Source organism: Pseudorca crassidens, chromosome 10 (assembly GCF_039906515.1).
Source record: "Pseudorca crassidens isolate mPseCra1 chromosome 10, mPseCra1.hap1, whole genome shotgun sequence".
In the NCBI taxonomy this organism is placed as follows: Eukaryota; Metazoa; Chordata; class Mammalia; order Artiodactyla; family Delphinidae; genus Pseudorca; species Pseudorca crassidens.
The window spans coordinates 14829894-14848595 of NC_090305.1; the positions used below are offsets into that span (position 1 = coordinate 14829894).

Below are 18702 nucleotides of genomic sequence, written 5' to 3' on the forward strand. Positions count from 1 at the left end.
TTTTGCCAATTGTCTAAATTCAGACTTTAAGGAAAAGCACTTTTGCTGCTGTATTTCCCACTTCCTATATTTTGGTTATTTTTTAACTCTTGAATAAGATAAGAATGGGGATGAAAAACCAGAAAAGGTTTCTGCAGTATTAGCAAGAAGGTATTTCAAGGGAACTTTAAGGGACGAGGAATCATTTATTATTCTTTACTACAAGCATTCTGATAAGTTCTCCTTTTAATTTAATACTTAATTTAACTCTCTGAAATCAATATTGTTCCTGTCTTTACAGTGGTGGAAACTCATGCTTGGGGAGGGTAAGTTATTCATACTGTATGAAGTAGGGCCAGAATCTGAAACTAGGTATTGCTGACTCAAAAGCCCATGTTTAATGTCTCTACAAAGTAGCAAAGACACAGAAGTGGCTTAGGAAGAGGATGTTTGCTAACAGTGGTAGTCCAGTTTCACTGAAGATAAGGAAAGCACACAGAAGGTAAAGTTGGAAGGTGAAACATGACAACAGAAGTGTGCAAACAGATGTAATGGAAATTGTTGGCCACCCACTCAAAACCCAGTTCCTTTCCAAATAGGTGTCTTCCCAACATCATCACCCCATGTAGGGAAATCTGACCATTTTCAGCAAAAGGGGTTTTGTATTTCTAAGGATAATTTCAGTTCCCTTGTCAATAATTGGTTCAGGAACATAGACCACAGCCAATCAGCACTCATCATTCCCCAGCCCACTGGGATGTTTTTAGCAATGGCATATGACCCACCTCAATAGGCATATGATCCAGGTGGGCCAATGAGATGGCAGGAGGGAATTTAAAAGGTCATTTGAGAAAAAGATTATTGATTTAAAAAAAAAAAACTACTGCAATATATGTGAGGTGCAGAACTCCCATAATGATTTTACCACCAGCTTGGAGAACACCACTGAGGTGAAGAGTTATAACTTTCAGAGGGAAACATAAAGTCAATGTCACAAGGTGGTTCAGACCTCCATTTATTGAATCATCTCGTACCTTCTAATCCTGGCTCTGCCTTATACTAGCTGGTAACCATGAACAAGTTATTTAACTTTAAGCTGCTGTGGTCTGATCTGTTAAATGGGGATATTAATAATACCACCTCACAGGGTTTTGGGGAGGAATAAATGGATATACATCTCCTAGCATATGACACACAATAAATGGTAGTTTTATTATTATAACTTAAGCCACAGTGAAACCTTTATATTTCTGATAAAGGAGGAAAATTAGTGGCTATATTTGAGTTTAAAGATTTTAACGAACATTATCAAATATTTTTCTTATTTACTAAGACCCAGAGTCAGTAAATTTACCATTTCTCCAGATTTTGGGTAAGGAAGAGAATCAGCTGTGAAACTGATCATGGTATGTAAAATTGCTAACCTGCATCAACTGGAAATTGATATACAGCTCAAGTTTTATACTTCACAGCACCTCTGAACCAAAAGGAAAAGAGGGCTTTCCATGAAATCAGATTAAATAAGAACTTGGGCCTTAGCCCCTTTCTGATTCTGAAGGTTCGCTATCAGTATCATAAATCACCCAGGTCTGAAGCAATCAGAGTAACTAAGGCTAATATATGGAACAGTGTGCTTCTCTTGATTGTCAACTGGATCCAAGAACAAGGTACTCAGTGCCACGTGCAGAAATTGAAAAAGCAGGAGGAATGCATTTCACGGACTTCTACCAGCAAAGGAAGTTTGCATATTTATTCTCTGATTTAGCAGTTGAGGTTTTTCTGTCACAGAAAGACAGTCATTAGAGGAGAAGGGGCGAACTACAAATGTGTAATATTTTGGTTTTTTTGTTGTTGTTCTTGTTTGTTTGTTTTTCATCTTTATTGGACTATAATTGCTTTATAATACTTTTGAATCTGGTATGAATTTACTGATGGGTCTTCATCTTGGCCCTGAAGAATGGTTTTATAACAACGAATCTATGTATTTTCAAGTTTTTAATGGGGATAATATAATAATAAGAACATATAAAATTTTGTTTTTAATTTTCTTACCATAACTTTTCATTTACTTTTTATATTTCTAGTAGTGGCAGGAGTAAGAATAAAGGAAGCAATCATGATTATTACTATTAATTTTTATTAGTGTTAATAATAGTTACTATAAAACCAGCGATTAAACCTGTTTTTCATTTAGGCTAGGATGCATAGGAGAGGTCAGTGCCCATTGTAGCCACAGGCCAACTCAAGTCATTGATAGATAGAAGTGAGGGTGGCAGATGTGGGGAGTACAAAATGTAGACGAGAGAAGTCAGAAATAGAAAAGGCAAGGAAAGAAAGGTCAAGGTCAAGTGGCCAGCCAGAAGCATAATTAACTATTTTTAGGCACGAGTCAGGGATATAACAGCCTGCGAAGGCTCCATCTCTGCGCAAAATGAGGGCTGCCCATTCCGTGGTAATCAGAGCTACCTGTACTGATAAATTCAGTCTACTTTGCAGAGAGTGATTTTTTTATCTTGCCAAATGCAATTCTAAATATGTAATTATAGGTCCCCTACCGCCACCCCCAACCAGGGCCTAGCATTCAAGGGATTTCCTGAACTCCCTGCTGTTAGCATCAAGCCATAGGAACCTTTGGGTTACCCTCAGCCTATTCTTGTTTTCCTAGCGATGAAATAGGGCAGAACCAAGAAGCTTGTCAAACTTGGACCCAGTTTCATTGTAAAAAGGAGCTGTAGTCTGTGTGAGATAACCACTAAGCCCCTCAACAGCTCCTGCCTCACTCCTCATATTGTCTTTAAAGCAGTGATCTTCAAGGTGGGATCCTGCACCACAGGAATCAGATTCAACTGGCTTGATATGAAAAGTGAGGATTCCTGGATTCTAATACGCCAGGGATGGCACGCACTTGCCTGCACTTTCGACAAACACTTCAATTAATATGTGAAATAAAGCTTTCTTTAAGTCCTAGTTCTTCCACCCAACTACCCTTCCCAAATTTGCTCTTAGGTGGCTGTCAATCAGTCTTTGCAGAGGTGTTAAAAATAATCACATTGTTCACAGATACTGCTTAAAAGAGTAGATCCCCCCAAAAGTATTTGCATTTTTGAAGTGGTTTCCAAGAAGGTACAATTTCTTGATGAGAAGAAAAATATAGTATTAGAAGAAGTTAGTTTGTCAATGTGTGATATGCAAATGTTCAAATAATAAGATAATAATTATAACCAAGAATTATGGAACATTGATTTGTAAGCATTATTGCTAATTCTTATTACAAATCATAGGAGAAGAAATATCCCATTTTCACTGAAGAAAAACCTGGGGTCCAAGTGGTAAAATGCTTTGTTCCAAGACCATACATTTGGCATATGCCTAATCAGAATTTTAATTTTATATTGTTTTGGCCATATATATAGTTCAGTCTCTTTCCATTTAGACCATACTACTTTCTGAAAAAATATCCTTTCAATGACAAAGTACACATTAGACATCATCCTTAGAGAATTCCTGTGACATCCATTTGGCTAAAGTTGCTGAGAACCATAATTATTTTTATGAACGATTAAAGCATTTTACATGTTTCTAGACATTTCTTTAATAAGGTTTAGCACTGCCGTGTTGAAAATGTGTCATTTTCATTACTGCACTGAGACTCTTTTTGCACCCAACTCTTTATTTCTGCTACCTTGGTTTCATTTCTATCACCTTTCAAAGAGCTGCCTGTCTGAAATTATTTATTTTTTTAGGTTATTTGCATTATTATGAATTAACTCCGAAGAAAGGTTATAGCTTTTCAGAGATCTGTAGGAAGTGTGGGGATTTATTTGTGTAATTTTAACTTAAAATTTATTAGAGAATGAGTTCCCAGGGTTTATCAACTTGTTCTGTCGGTTTGACATTTAGTTGAAAGTATTTGCCACTCTGATTCTGAAGGAAAACAATCTTTTTCCTATGTTCATCTCTAAGACATTTTTGGAGAAGACCTTCTACGTGCTAAATCTAAATGCACTTACCCAACTACTTTAGTGATAGTTTGTTTTATTTTGTTTTTCTTCAGAAAGGACAGAAATCTAAACGTTGAGTGGATTAGATGTGATTTGAAACCTTAGGTAGCAATTTGGTTAAACTGAACATTACTTTTACTCAGACATGACTGGAAGGATTTGGAATCCTTTTGAACTGGCAAGTGGTCTTTAAACAGCTATGTGGAGAGAGGACATCACTTTGCATTGAGTAAGTTAAATCAGTGCAGTATATAAATCATGATGCTCTCTTCCTTGGTACATTCATCACTTTTGCTGCTTTCCTCAGATGCATTCCTCTTCACTCTCCTGTCCTCTGTAGCATCAGGGGAAGAGCAGGTGTTAAGCATTTTCCAGTCAGTCTGGCGTCCACCCTTTGGCTGTGTTTGATCAATGGCAGGCAGAGAAAGGGCCTTGTGGGAGGTGAAGAGGGAAAATAAGCCAATTATTTGTATCCCTTCTTTGCTTTGGGCAGGTTCTTGGGTGTTGGCTTCATACATTCCACATCATTAGCTCCTACCAGACATATCTGCTATGATTCCAGTTTCCATCAAGTGATGCTGGTCCATGGGCTCAGGGAACACCATCTCCTCACTTTGTCTCTCCAGCCTAGGAGTGGGAGTGACTTCCTAATGTGAGAATCTCTTGGGTTACCTGACTATCTCTTCTTCAGTATACTTGTATAACCATCACTTGTATAACCTAGTCCCTGAGTGTAGATATCTGAACTTGGTTTTGTTTTTCTGGTTAAACCCTGACCTCTACACCTCTATGCACATAACATTTATCATTAGCACTAATAACATGTTTAGGGTTATTTTAGTGCCTTCTAATAACAACCTAGAGGAGTATTGGGAAAATTGCAACAAACCTAACTATTGTCATGATGTTGAGCTATAATTAATTATGGAGTATTTGCTATCATGTATTTTTTTCTTAAAGGAACACTTATTTAGTTATTTATTTATTTTGGCTGTGTTGGGTCTTTGTTGTTGCACGTGGGCTTTCTCTAGTTTCGGCGAGCAGGGGCTACTCTTCGTTGCAGTGTACGGGCTTCTCATTGCGGTGGCTTCTCTTGTTGCGGAGCACAGGCTGTAGGTGCTTGGGCTTTAGTAGTTGTGGCATGTGGGCTCAGTAGTTGTGGCTTGCAGGCTCTAGAGTGCAGGCTCAGTAGTTGTGGCACACGGGCTTAGTTGCTCCGCAGCATGTGGGATCTTCCCGGACCAGGGATCAAACCCGTGTCCCCTGCCTTGGCAGGCTGATTCTTAACCACTGTACCACCAGGGAAGTCCTATCATGCATTTTTGAGTGAGTAGAAGAAAATATATCTTGCTGAAATGAGTTTTTGGAAGAAAATAACACACCGGTTTGGGTTTTTTTTTTTTTTTTTTTTTTGCCTGTTTGTTTTTTATAGTGTTCAAGGTTAGTAAATCATCCAATAAAAAAAATCCATCCCAGGTACATTCCAAATTGTAATTTCCCATGAAAATCTCTTAAATTTCTAAGCCAGCACAAATATAGACACCTATCAAATGTTTTCATAGCATCAGCTATATAGATTTGAACTAGTACATAAAAACCTCTTCATGTACACTGAAAAAAATTAATTAATAGTACATTTTGTGTATTTGTACTAAGTGCAAAAGGGAGTCAAAATTACTTTTACCACATAACAATTTGTAAGAAAACTAACCAGAGACTTCTATAGTTTGGCTGGATACTCCCCTCTCATTCAGCCAGGGGTACTACTGGGGGGGAATAATTCCTAGCTCTGGTCCCTAACTGTTACACAGACAAAACTGGTTTTCTTTAAACCCTGTTCTTTTTATTCCTGTTTGCACAAGTAAGCCGTATTTATAGCTCTCATTGCAGATAGATGAGATCATGTGTCTGAGTTCTGGCCAATGGAATGTGGGAGAAAGTGATGGATATCCCTTTCAGTCCTGATTCTTAGAAACTTCCTAATATATTCTCCACTTGTGCTTGATTTTATTTCACTTTGCCAAAAGCAATTGATGTAATTTAAGACTGAAATTCTTAAAGGTGGCAAGCTATAAGCTGGGTTCCTGAATGACCATGTGGAGCAGAGTGGCCCATGTTTCCCAAGGGCTGATATGCATTGGGCTGTGGTGTGTGGGAAGATTTGCTTTTACTGTGTTAAGTCACTGAAATTTCAAGGTTAGAGTAGCAAGTGTTTACCTTGATTAGTACACAGATTAATTAAGCACTGACAGAACAAAATTTCAGAAATACACTATTAATCTGATACCTAAATTCTTCCATTTGGATTCTTTTTAGTACTGCATTCATCCTTTCCTCTCCTTTTCCTCCTTCTAATTTCCATATGTTCATTTTAATATGGAAAAGTGGGCTCTGTTGAAATATAAATGAATGAAGGCATGCTGCCAAAGGCTTGTCTTGTGGTGTGCCTTGAGGATTTAACTTGTATTTTATTTTTCATAGCTATAGCAAGCAACCTTTTTGTTGGTCTTTTGAGGGGTGAAGCATTGGGAGCAAATAACAGGGACTTGCTCCATCTCCTTGCCAAGCTGGACGTAAGACTTGGTTTGTGTTTATAGAAATTGGGCCTTTCTAAATGTGCTATCAATCTCTTCTAGGAGAGTTAATCTGCTCTTTTGCAAGAGGAAAGTCATGAGGAGCTCTTTTTGTGAGGATCTTAAAATAATCAAGGGTTGACAGGACACTGAGGACAGACTAGGAAAAAGAAATAGGTTCAGGATGTTTAATGATATTCTAAGGCCAGGGGCATGCTGAAGCCAATGGACCAAATGAAGTATGCAGGAACGTCCCCTTATAAGTGCTTAGGACCAGTGGCTGGGCTAGAGGACCTATCTCATACTTATACCTATGATTCCTTAATAGTTAATGAACCACCATGTAGGGGCTTATCTCTGATGTCCAAAGTCCACTACATACCAAATGGAGCAGTGGAGGAGCAAAAACCCCAGGATTTTGAGAGTTGGAGTGATCTATGCTAGTTATTCATGAAACTGGATCCTCTACTGCTTGACAGTTTTGTGGAACTGTATCCTAGGCATGGACGTGTGATATCTTTACTGATGTCCACTCTTCAATATTCTTAGCTTATATGTCTTTGCATAGCTTATCCCAAATAAAGTAGGGAGCTCAGGGCTCTAATAATGCAGTTTCCCATTTGTATCAAATATTCTGTACAATGAGCATAAGTTCACCTTCTCTTGTGTGAGGTTCCTTCTACTACTAGCTTATGCTGACTTTAGAATCTCATCCTGGCACAGCAGAAAAGACATCATCTTTGAAGTAAAAAAAAAAAAAAAAATCTCTGTTTGGCTATTGGGAAATCAACTTAGCCTCTTCTGACTTATTTCCTGTCTGGGCTACCTGTATTATGGAAGTGTGAGCAGGATGAAATGAGGTAACACATACAGATGTGCCTAGCATGTTGCCTGGCACATGGCAGGCGCTCTGTAAGTCCGTAGGTCCTGTGCAATGATATCTTCTAAAAATAAATGGACCTTGGTGTTTCTGTATCCAGGGAGACTCAGGGAGAACATCTGTTGTTCCAGATACAGGTGTAGCCCTGATATTTTTCTCATATCTATTCAAGCATTTAACTTTCTCCTCTTCACAGCTCCTGTAGGGCTGAAAGCTCCAGTGGTCAGCGTGGAACGTAGACTATAGGAATAAAGGCTGTCACGTCCTCTGGTATTATGAGTGTTCCGCACTTCACACCTTGTCCTGAAACTAGCCCCCAAATAACAAGGATTTAATTTTCCAAACTCTGATCCAAGAATAGCCACTATCTCTTGAATCTTTACAATAGCCTCAAGGAAAAGATGTATGATCTTGTTTTGTGTTGGTGTCAGACTATCAGTAGTGATGCTATGACTAGAAATGCCTGGGAACACTCACCTGGGCCCATACTACTTGTGGTGAGTCCCCACAGGGAGTTCCCTGCTTGGACTGGAGCCAGTGTTGTGGCTGGACTGGGCCTTGTGGTTCTTATTATGATTGCAAGATGCACCTCAGAAACAACCACCTGGGAACTCTGAAAAACAAGATTGGTTCCTCACAGTTCTTGGATGGTACATAGCACACCTGGGGCCACACAGGGAGGTCCTGGGTAGAGAGAGAGAGTATGAACCTGGGTTCTCCCTTTATTGGGATCTAGGGTGCGGTGCCTAAGGTTTCATAGGTTTACTCTTTACTGGAGAATTTAAAGCATAAGAGTGGGAATTAGGGCATGGGAAGGGAAAAGCAGGGTCACTCAAGAGGTCAGTTATCTAGGTTGCCAGGCGCTTTCTAAAAGGGGAACTTCATGGGTAGAGTGACCTGGCTATTTATCTAGTTGTGTAGCTGGCAATATGTTTATTCGATATGGATGTCTTTGAAATGGGTGCATTGGGAATCAGAAGCTTAATGTTAGGCACTCACATTGCAATCAGAAAAGCTTATTGTCAAGCACTTACACCTGTGGATCTTCATTTGATGGATGAAGAATCTGAGAGAAAGTAACTTGACCAACACCTTGTAGCAAGTCAGAGCTTTATCTGGAGTTTACAATCAGGACTTCTTTTATCATATGATGTATATTTGATGGGAATATACATCATTTTCCAAAATACTCTTCCTCTGTTCCAGAAAAGGCAAGAAGAAAGGGGTAAACTTTCTTCCTTTTTCTTTCCTTCCCCCCTCCTTCCTTCCCTCCCTCCTTCCTCCCTCCCTCCTTCCTCCCTCCCTCCCTCCCTCCCTTCCTTCCTTCTTCTTTTCAGTCTTTATATCACTGGCAACAAACAAACTAAAAAACCCAGAACATTATCTTTGTGTCTCTGGACTATTTGCAACTCTCTGATACACCCTGACGACAATGCTCATTTTCCTTATCCTGGTCCAAAAACTCATCCTCAGAGCTGTTCACTACCACTGGGCATCATAGTTCCTCTGCCTCTACAGAGAATGACCTCTCATCACAGTTACCCTTATCCCAAAGCACTATAGTAATTTCCACTTAGAACAGTGAATTATGACTTTGGTATTGTGACTCAAAGGCCAATACAGTTTTTGAACACAAGGCTGTTGCATGTAAGCTATTGGGTGAAAAGATACAAAGATGTAGAAATCAAAATTTTAGTTCATGAGGACAGCATGTATATAATAATACAAGGTAGTGTATAAGTAGTTGTCAGAGGAGAGGAATGAACAGGAAGGGAGAGATCAAGGTGTGATGAGGTGATGGAGAAGTCTTCCTGGAGGAAGGGAACTTTGAAAGGTGATTAGGATTTGAAAGCATAAGAAGGGTTAAGGAAGACTGATCTACACCTGGGAGAAGAGCATATCCAAAAGCACAGAGGAAAAATCCGTGCAAGGAATGCTATAGAAATTAAGAAAATAAACCTCACCAGAGTGAGAATCAATTTGGGCAGAAAGGAGAAATAAGTTCTTAAGTTAGGTCAGAAATTTGTACAATATGGAATGTTAAAAAACGGTGTAGGACAATTGGACTTCATCCAGATGGCAGTGAAGAAACTCTGGGGATTTGAAATAAGGGGCCATGATGAAACGGTTGTTTAAGAAAGACTAAAAGGTCAAAGGAGATGGATATTTGAGGCAGAAAAATTTGTCAGGAATTACTTCAGTTTTCCAGGAGGAGATATTGAGTATCTGAAAAAGCAAAAGGAATGGAAGAGGTTAAAGAAACACCACAACAAAAAAACCCCAGCACAGTTGGACCTAAAACAGTAGGAAGAAACATCACTTGGAGTTAATGGCTGAAGAATTATGGCTGTGGACCTCAAATCCGAGCATGAATCAGAATCTTCTGCTGGGCTTGTTAAAACCCAGATTTCTGGTCCCAATGCAGAGTTCAGGGGCCAAGAAGTCCTCTCAGTTCCATAGAAGGCAGGATTATGTGTCTAACAATGTCAGGCACCACACTGCATTTCCTGTGATTAGAGTAGATGTATAGTACAGTCAGGGGATATTGTATTCACACTTATTAAATCTCACATGTCATTTGAACATATAATACTGTAAACATATTTCTTTTCCCAAACACCAATTGCTGCACCCACAGTCTCTTTCTGAGGTCAGAGCAGCGATTTAACCGTCCCATTGCCCAGCAGTGATGTACTATGTACTTTCCAAAATTAACCAAAATGAGAACTCCTGGGGTACATAACTCAGCTGTCTCCTTCCAACATGTGCATGGTTTCCTTAATCTCCTATAATGCCCTTTGGACCCGTAGTCATGCAAATAGCACCAGCGAACAGCTGCATTCTGCAAGCCAGATGGTCACATGTGGGAACAGAGATGGGATGGAGACAACAGAAGTAATAGCCTATAAAGTAGGTTAGCACTACTGAAATTCTACTTTTTTCTATTAATACCAAGTAAAAGGTTAATTATTTCCATCCGTGTTCACTTAATGGAGAGAATTAATCTTGAAGGCATAGTAAGAAATTTTCAGCAAAATTTCACCACTGCTTATTCCAAAATAGTACAGAAGGGTGATTGAGAGTGTGCTAGAAAGCTTAATGGAAACAATGAAGAGGCTTACGTAAAACTCTGTTTGCTCAACATGAAAGACTAAGTTTGTAGGTGTTTGGGAGGAGAGTAAAGAAAGAATATGCTCCATCTTCTTTCTCAGTATTGAACCCTGATGTAACCAAAGAGAGTCGTTTGGTTCCTGGATATTGTTCTCTGAAATCCAAAATATTTGAAATTAAGATATAAACTCCTTTCCTCTGTGCACAGCATGAATCATGTTTAACATGGGTTATTTAAAGATCTTGTGTACACTCATATTATGTACGTATACTCAAGATATCCGATATTTAAAATAATCCATGCTCCTTTAATAAAATGTAACATATATTATTCTTTTTCCCATAATATTCAAAGTTCTTTTTAAGCACTATTATTAGTCTTGGAATGTCATATGTTTAATTATTTCTCTATTGAAAGTCATATACATTGATACTAAATTTTGGTGCCACTAATAATGACGTGATAAACTTATTTCCTATTTTTGGATTCTTACTAAGTTCTGGCGCTCTGATGAGGACATAAATTTAGCTAGCAACTAATCAGAGCTAGGAATTTAATTGATTTTATAGAGGACAGACAAGCCAAGGATTCATTCATTCAAGTATTTTTTTAATAACTGCTCTTTTTAGGCATGGTTCTAATGGGGATACATCAGTGGACGAAACTTCTGACTATCCCTGGCTTCATGTAACTTGGGTCCCAGCATCCTCATTTATTAAGATAGAGAAAAGAAGAATAGAAACAATGTTTTGTAAGGATTTTTTTTTTTTGAGGGGGAAGTGGGAAGAAGTTGAGTATAATTCTGCTATGAACATGTTGGGTTTGAGGTACCAGTGAGGTATCTGAGTAGAGATTTATTGAAGGAGCGCAAGAAAAAGTTAGGGCTGGAGACATTGATTTGGGCCTCATCAGCATACAGGTGGGAGTTAACACCATGGAGTGGATATAATTACCCAGAGCAAAAGGCTGACTGAGAATTACTGATAGTGTAAGACTTACACCTAAGGAACTCCAGCATTTTAAAAAGAGGATATGGAAAGAGAAAAGTAGGAAAGAAACCTCTTAAAATTGTAGAGCCATGGAGCCAAGGGGAGTATATTGCCAGAAAAAGGAAATAGACAATGATAATCCTTCTGAGAAATCAAAGACTGAAAAATGCACATTGCTTTTGAAAACATGAAGTTCATTACTAACACATATTAGAAATACAACCCCACTCTGAGGCTCCACACTTCTTTGATCTTATTTCCATTGTCCCCACTTCATCTTAGCTACTCCCTTCTGTGGCCCCACCTCATAATTTGTTATGACTTGTTACTGTGTTACTCCTGAAATGATAAACTGAGTCAATACACTGTGACTGTAAACATCATTTCTCCCATCTCATGCAATCAAATGTTTCCACTGCACTAAACTATTTGATATTAAGCCCTTCTATAAATTGACTCCTTTTCTATCCATTACTCCTTTCCATTCCACAGTTCAACACTCTCCCAAGAACCTTGGACTACTTAGACCTAGGAAAAGAGGAACATTTTGAAGACACTGGTCATGTGACAATGTACCTCTACTTGTGAACCAATGGAAATGTTAGACTCAAAATGAAAGCATGGTGCCACCTCTTCTTACAAGCTTTTTTTTAACAAGTGAGGGATGAGTTCTAGCAATCTCCTTAACTGCAAAACACATCAGGAGGCACATCTGTGGTTCCATAGTAGAAGGTATAACATTTCCAAATTAATTTAACTAAATTTTTAAATTAATTTAAAAACCTTCAAGCCCTTTGTGATATCCATGAAAAAAAAACCCCCACTCACTTGCCTAAAATTGCCTCTTATCCAATAAGTCCATTTAGACAGCTCCTAGAGAGAGGTGAGATCTGAACCCATGGAAGCCAGAGTGGTTGGGATAGATGGCTGTTGTTTTAGTTTGAGTGCCACCCAAATCTTGAGATAGGGATTCAAGTCTAATTGGCTTTTTTTTTTTTAAAGAAGATGTTGGGGGTAGAGTTTATTAATTAATTAATTTATTTTTGCTGTGTTGGGTCTTCGTTTCTGTGCGAGGGCTTTCTCTAGTTGTAGCAAGCGGGGGCCACTCTTCATCGCAGTGCACGGGCCTCTCATTATCGCAGCCTCTCTTGTTGCGGAGCACAGGCTCCAGACGCGCAGGCTCAGTAGTTGTGGCTCACGGGCCCAGCTGCTCTGCGGCATGTGGGATCTTCCCAGACCAGGGCTCGAACCCATGTCCCGTGCATTAGCAGGCAGATTCTCAACAACTGTGCCCCTAAGTGGCTTTTTGGGTGTGATACCAGGAAATAACAATTGAGGGGAAAAGGGGTGAGACAGAGAAAGGAAAGCAGCCAGTAAAGGATATGTTATTTTATCAGTGAACCCACTGAATAGCTGGAACTTAATCCTACTGGGAAACTCAGGGATTCAGCATAGACCCTAGACATCAGCGTAGACTCTGATGACTCAGAGTTATCCCCACTTTCCCCTTGCCCCCAGAAGAAGCTGGAGTATTTACATTGATACGTGCTAATAATAATCCTCAGCTAGCATTGCCCCCAGGTGGTAATGAGCAGGAATGGGAAGGGAGAGGGGAGCCAGACAAAGCCTCAGGAAGGACATTAGACATCATGCGTTACAGTGAGAAGTCAGCCTCTGCTCCAGCCAATCCAGAGGTCTAACATTTTAATCTCCAAGGTATAGGATTCTGTACAATTGTATAGGCTTCTATACAATTGTATAGGCTTCTATTTTGGGAAAGTATTCTGTTTAAAAATTATTTGGATTTGAAGAGTTCAGGATTAATGACGTTGAAATTGTTCCCATTTATGTTAATCAGTAGACCCCTTATCTGCTGAATTTCATTCAAATAAACCAGTACAGGGACTGCTGGTTTTATCTGCCAGTATGACACAGTAGAAAGAGATGGCTGCACACAAGCAGATGGTTGAATAAGATCTAATATTAGAGTTTGATCTTGTTCTCATAATTTTGTTGTCCTTGCCTGCTACCTTAATCAACATAGGCTAGCTTTATTCCAGCATAAAAATTAACTCCCAAATCCCAATGACTTAACACACCAAAGGGTTATTTTTCAATCACAACATGTCCATCATGGCACCACAAGCTTCTCTGCTCAGCATATTCAAGGACTCAGACTGACAAGGGGTCCATAACCTTATAGCTGCACCCTGTGCAAGAGGCAGCTTCTTTTGTCACAGTAGCAAGGGAAGAAACTATGAAGAATCACACATGAGTTTCCTTTGTCTCAACTCAGAGGTGATGAATCATTTCTGCCCATGTTAGCCAGATCATGCACATTGCAATACTTAGCTCAAGGGGTTGAGGTATGTAAGGGAGCAAAGAATACGTGATGATCATTATTGTTTTGTCCATGCCTACTAGATAGAAGACACCTTAAAGATCATCTGGGCCAGGGGTTTTCCAACTGTGCATTTCAGGACCTCTACTGCTCCCAGCATCCATAAGGAACTCTTGAAGGTGAAACAGTTATTCTCCCCATGCTCCCATGTTAGCCAGAAAAGCTTTTCTTCAATATTTTCTCCATCTTGATGCTTCTTGTAAGATTTTATTTGAAGAAAGGATTCTGCAACTTTAAAAATAGTTGGAATATGACAAATGTGATCCAACTTTTTCATTTTAAAGATAAGAAAAATCAAGCCCCAATGATACTGAGTTTCCAAAGAGATGCAGCTGGTTAGTGGAAGGTCTTGAACCCTTCTAAGACACCATACAGTTTGACATCATGCCCTGACAGACTCCTCATTGTTGGGAAAACCTTTTCCCTAAGATGTTTGTCAGGAATATCTGGAAAAACTTAAGCCAGAAGTAATTTGAGAAAAGAAAAATGAAAGGATAAATGAAAGAATAAAAAAAAATCAGTAGAGGCAGATAGAAAAAAAAAAGTTGGCAAAGTGAAAAAGTAAAGTGAGAGAGCTAGAGAGAGAGGTGCAGGAGGTGTGAAGGGTCTGTGAGCCCAAATGAGAGCGCCACTCAGTCTAGACTCCAGATGGAGTGCATGGCTTCAGTGAGTTCAGTACTGGTCTCTGCAAATACTTGAGCCAGATGTCATGGCTGAGCTACAAACCCTTGGAGGCGTGACGGAATTGGCTGTTGTTCTGTCCAGTGTTTTCTTCTTAGTGTGTGACTGATCACTCTGCTGGCTGCTCTGCGGTTATGACACCAGATAAGGGGACACCTTCTTTTAATACTGAAGTCAGATTTTTGGCAAACCGCAAAGAAATAAAGTCCTTTCGAGGGTCCAAAGGTAGGTTGGTAGACCTCAGACTAGTAGGTGTGACCACCTTCCCAAATGGAGATCAATCTGACCCCAAGAGAGGGAAAACTGTGGAGAGACACAGAATAAATAAAACAAAAAGAGGTTACTGCTTGTTAGCAGCAGGATCTTGGTTAAATTGCCTTATCTTTCTGGGACTACGTTTTCTCTGGGGGATTTCATTAAATGGTCTCTAAGTTCCATTTGAACATTGACACCCCATAATCCTATGAAATGGCATAATGAAGGAAGGATAAATAAGAAAGCCGTGTCCCTACCAAGCTGATTTATCCTAAAACAGCAAAATGCAAACGTTCTGCTTTGTTAAATAAACAAGGTAAATGCTTGTATTTGCTCCCTGCAGTTGAGCAACTTGCAGAATCTGGCAGTGAGCTTTACACATGGGAACTAAGATGGGACAGCTCTGAGGACAAGGAATCGTTCTAGAAAAAGGAAAATTTGAAAGGGCCAGCCCAAGGCAATAATTCAGAAGTCAACAGACTTTGTGTTTCTTATTCTCCTAACACTCTTCCATTCTTTAAACCAATACTTAGTGTCTGCTACATGCTATGGCCTAGGAATTTGATGGCAAGGAAAGTAGTCTTTACCTTCATATACAAATAATGGTGGATGCAGACAATTTAACAAAGTTTAATGCAATAAGGATAATCATAGCGGAAGAGATATTGGTGATGGGGATGGGAGAGACATTCAGACCAGACTTGAAAAACCAGAGATCATGGAGGAAGTGCATTTTAAGCTGAGTCCTGACAGAAAGATAAGAAAGAGATAGTCAGACAAAGAAGTGGAGAAGGAAATTTCTAGAAACCACTTGAGGCATGTTCAGGAAACTGAAAATAATGCATTATGACTCTGTCACTTATTGCCTAGTTGAGCATGAGCATGTTACTTAAGCTCTCTGAGCTTCAGTGTTCTCATCTGAAAAATGGAACAGTAACAGGTTGCAAAGATGGTTGTTCTTAACATTAAATGAGATAGTTTAATATATATATCTGTCACCTACTACATAGCCTGACATGTAGGAGGTGATAAGGAGGTACTCAATAAATGATAGCAAATTATAATATTACAGTGCAGGACTTGGAAAGGACAACACAGGAGTCAGACTGTTGCCCAAGTTTCTGGCTTTGGAAATTCAATCTGGACATACTGTTGGAGGCATATATACAATCAGCAGGTGGAGTGTCTGGTTGGTAGTTTAATATACATATATCTGGAGTAAAGGAGTGAGATCTGGGGAAGATATACTTTCAAATTCACACAAATATGATACTAAAATAATGCCCCGTCTTCTCTTTTCATCGTCCCATGTTGTCCTTTTGAAAAACTCCTTTTCTTCAGTCCATATTTCTATCACCCAAGCTGTCAAACCCTAAATTATTAGCTGATAAGGAATTGTATTTTAATAGTGAGGGACTGGAAATGTTAAGAAAACTGAAATTCTTTCAAGACTCTAAGAAACAAAGCACCAGTGGACAAGTTTGTGAAATCTGACCATCAGCTAAGGTTGAACTATTGGGCCAAGTTGAACAGGCTACACAGATAGCCATAGGCTTTTTTTCCCCCTATGCATATAGTATTTTCTGAAAAGAAAATAGCGGTGGGTTAAATAAGAGGCATCAGACATATCTGCTGAACTGAATACTTAAGATTTTCTTGACATTCCCTTCTATCCCGTAAATCAAATTAGCTACAAAACATCATCAATGTAGCAAATCTGCCTGCCCCTTCTTTCTGTTTTGCATTTCAAATTAATATCAGATGAAACAATGCCTTTCAGATCATTTTCCAGATCAAAAGCAGACACATAATCACATGACAAAATTGGCATTTAAAGAGGAAAAAAACCCAACATTATTTAACATAAAACTTATTGAAAAATTCAAAGGCTGCCAACTGGACAGGAAATTAAGGTAAGGTCTCTGAAAAGACTCTGCTCCTCAATAGCAGGGAACAGCAGGAGGCCTGGCTGTGGTTCTCTACATGTTTTCAATGTGAAGTCCTTGTTTAGTGAGGCTATAAACTGTCCTAGATATTATCTCCTTCCCTCCCACTGAATATAAAACTCTATCAAGCCTCTGCTCTAGAATTAAATTCTCATCCTAGTAGGGCTTTTTCTGTTGCCTTCTACCACTTCAGAACTTTTGGAACACCAATTTCTGGTTTGCAATCTACCTTCATTTAGCCCCTGAGTTCTCTGTCCTCGGTGCTGTGAAAGCAGTGGCTGGAGAAAGCTCAGGCTTAGAGAAAACAATTTTTTCTCAAATGGGGCTCGGGGTGAGAGATGCAAGGCTCTCTGAGGAGTATTTAATTAATAAGTGTTTATTCATCATAAATCTGATATGTAACCAGCACTCTAAGTGAACTCCCCCACTGCTCACAAAGTAACACTTACATTGAAGCTGCAGCTGCTGTTTATGCTTTAAAAAGCACAAGATTTTCTGTTAGAAAAGTGGAACATGTATCCTGGTTCTATCTTTAATACCTGTTTGAAACTGGGCAAGTCATTATCAATAGCTTGAAATTCAGTTCTACCCTCGAAAAAAATGGAGCACCAGATTTTCTCTCTGTATCATTTTATTCATACCTTTATTTCGTAAATTTTCACCTTTAATTGTAATCATTATTTGCATGTAACTTAGATCATGGACTACATCTTAAGTCACTTCTGTATTCCCAGGATTTAGAACACTGCACATTGTAGATGTTCCGTGAGGTTTTGTAAAAGGAATTAAAAATATCCCTGCCTCACAAAGTTGTCAAATACATTAAAAGCAAGCTCAGTTGCTGGAATGTGCACCTGCTTTCTCCTTCAAACACTTAGAAATACAGGATATAACAAAATGATGCTTTTAGTATAACAAAGCTCAAAATAGAGGAACGGAAAATCCTCATGCTGTTAAAATAAATAGGGAAATCAAAGCCAGAGTTTGAACTTGGCTAATGCTAAGGACACCTAAGGGACATTAAATGAGAACATACATCAAACAGCTAACTAAAAAGGGTTATAATGCCCAGGCTGGAGAAAATAAATGTGGCCTTGAACCCATGAAAGGTGAAGACCTATAACTGAAACCTCTCTGTAAAGATGGCTCCCTGGAAGAGTTGCTCCTTCTATATGGAAACTAGACTAGAAAAAGTACACCTTGAGATTGTGGTGGAAGAAAGGGTCTGAATTTCTGCTACCAATTCAAGAATCACAAGTGATAAATTAATGCGTAAAAATTGATCTTAAATTGAAGATATCCCAGACACCATAAGAGAAAAAAGTATAACTCTCCTATGAGGACACAACCCAGGGTGAATGAGGCTACCACAGAAGAACAAGCTCCATGGAAGATAAGTTTAAAAAATCAGTCACCCAAGGAAATGGTCAGCCATGAAAAAGGGTCAGCAAAAACAAAAAGGAAAATTAGAACTTCTGATAATAGGATATCTAAAATAGATGACACAGTAAGTACACTGAACATGATAAAGGGACAAAAGAGAACATAAAAACCATAATAAAAATATGATTCCATTGGGAAAGCAGATTTGTAAAATATCCAAGTAGAAATATTAGTCATTGAAATAAAACTCAACATGCAGGTTAAACAGCTGGGAAAAACACAATTGCAGAGAGAGTTAGAGAGATGGATGATAGATATGAGGAAATTACACAGAATACTACAGCAAATAATAAGAATGATAGCAAAGACTGGTCAACATTTATAGATGACAAAATGAGAATGATCAAAATACAAATGGTAGGCTTTCCAGAAAAATAAGTTGGATAGAATAAGACATGAAGCACTATTCAAAATAATGATGGCTGAGATTTTTCTGGCATTG

The 18702-nt window shown here is 38.9% G+C and overlaps 1 long non-coding RNA gene across 1 annotated transcript in view; it reads left to right on the forward strand.

Annotated features, from left to right (window-relative positions):
- Nucleotides 1-18702, forward strand: part of LOC137231616 (uncharacterized) — a 286036-nt gene that overhangs the window by 94693 nt on the left and 172641 nt on the right. The window lies entirely within an intron of this gene.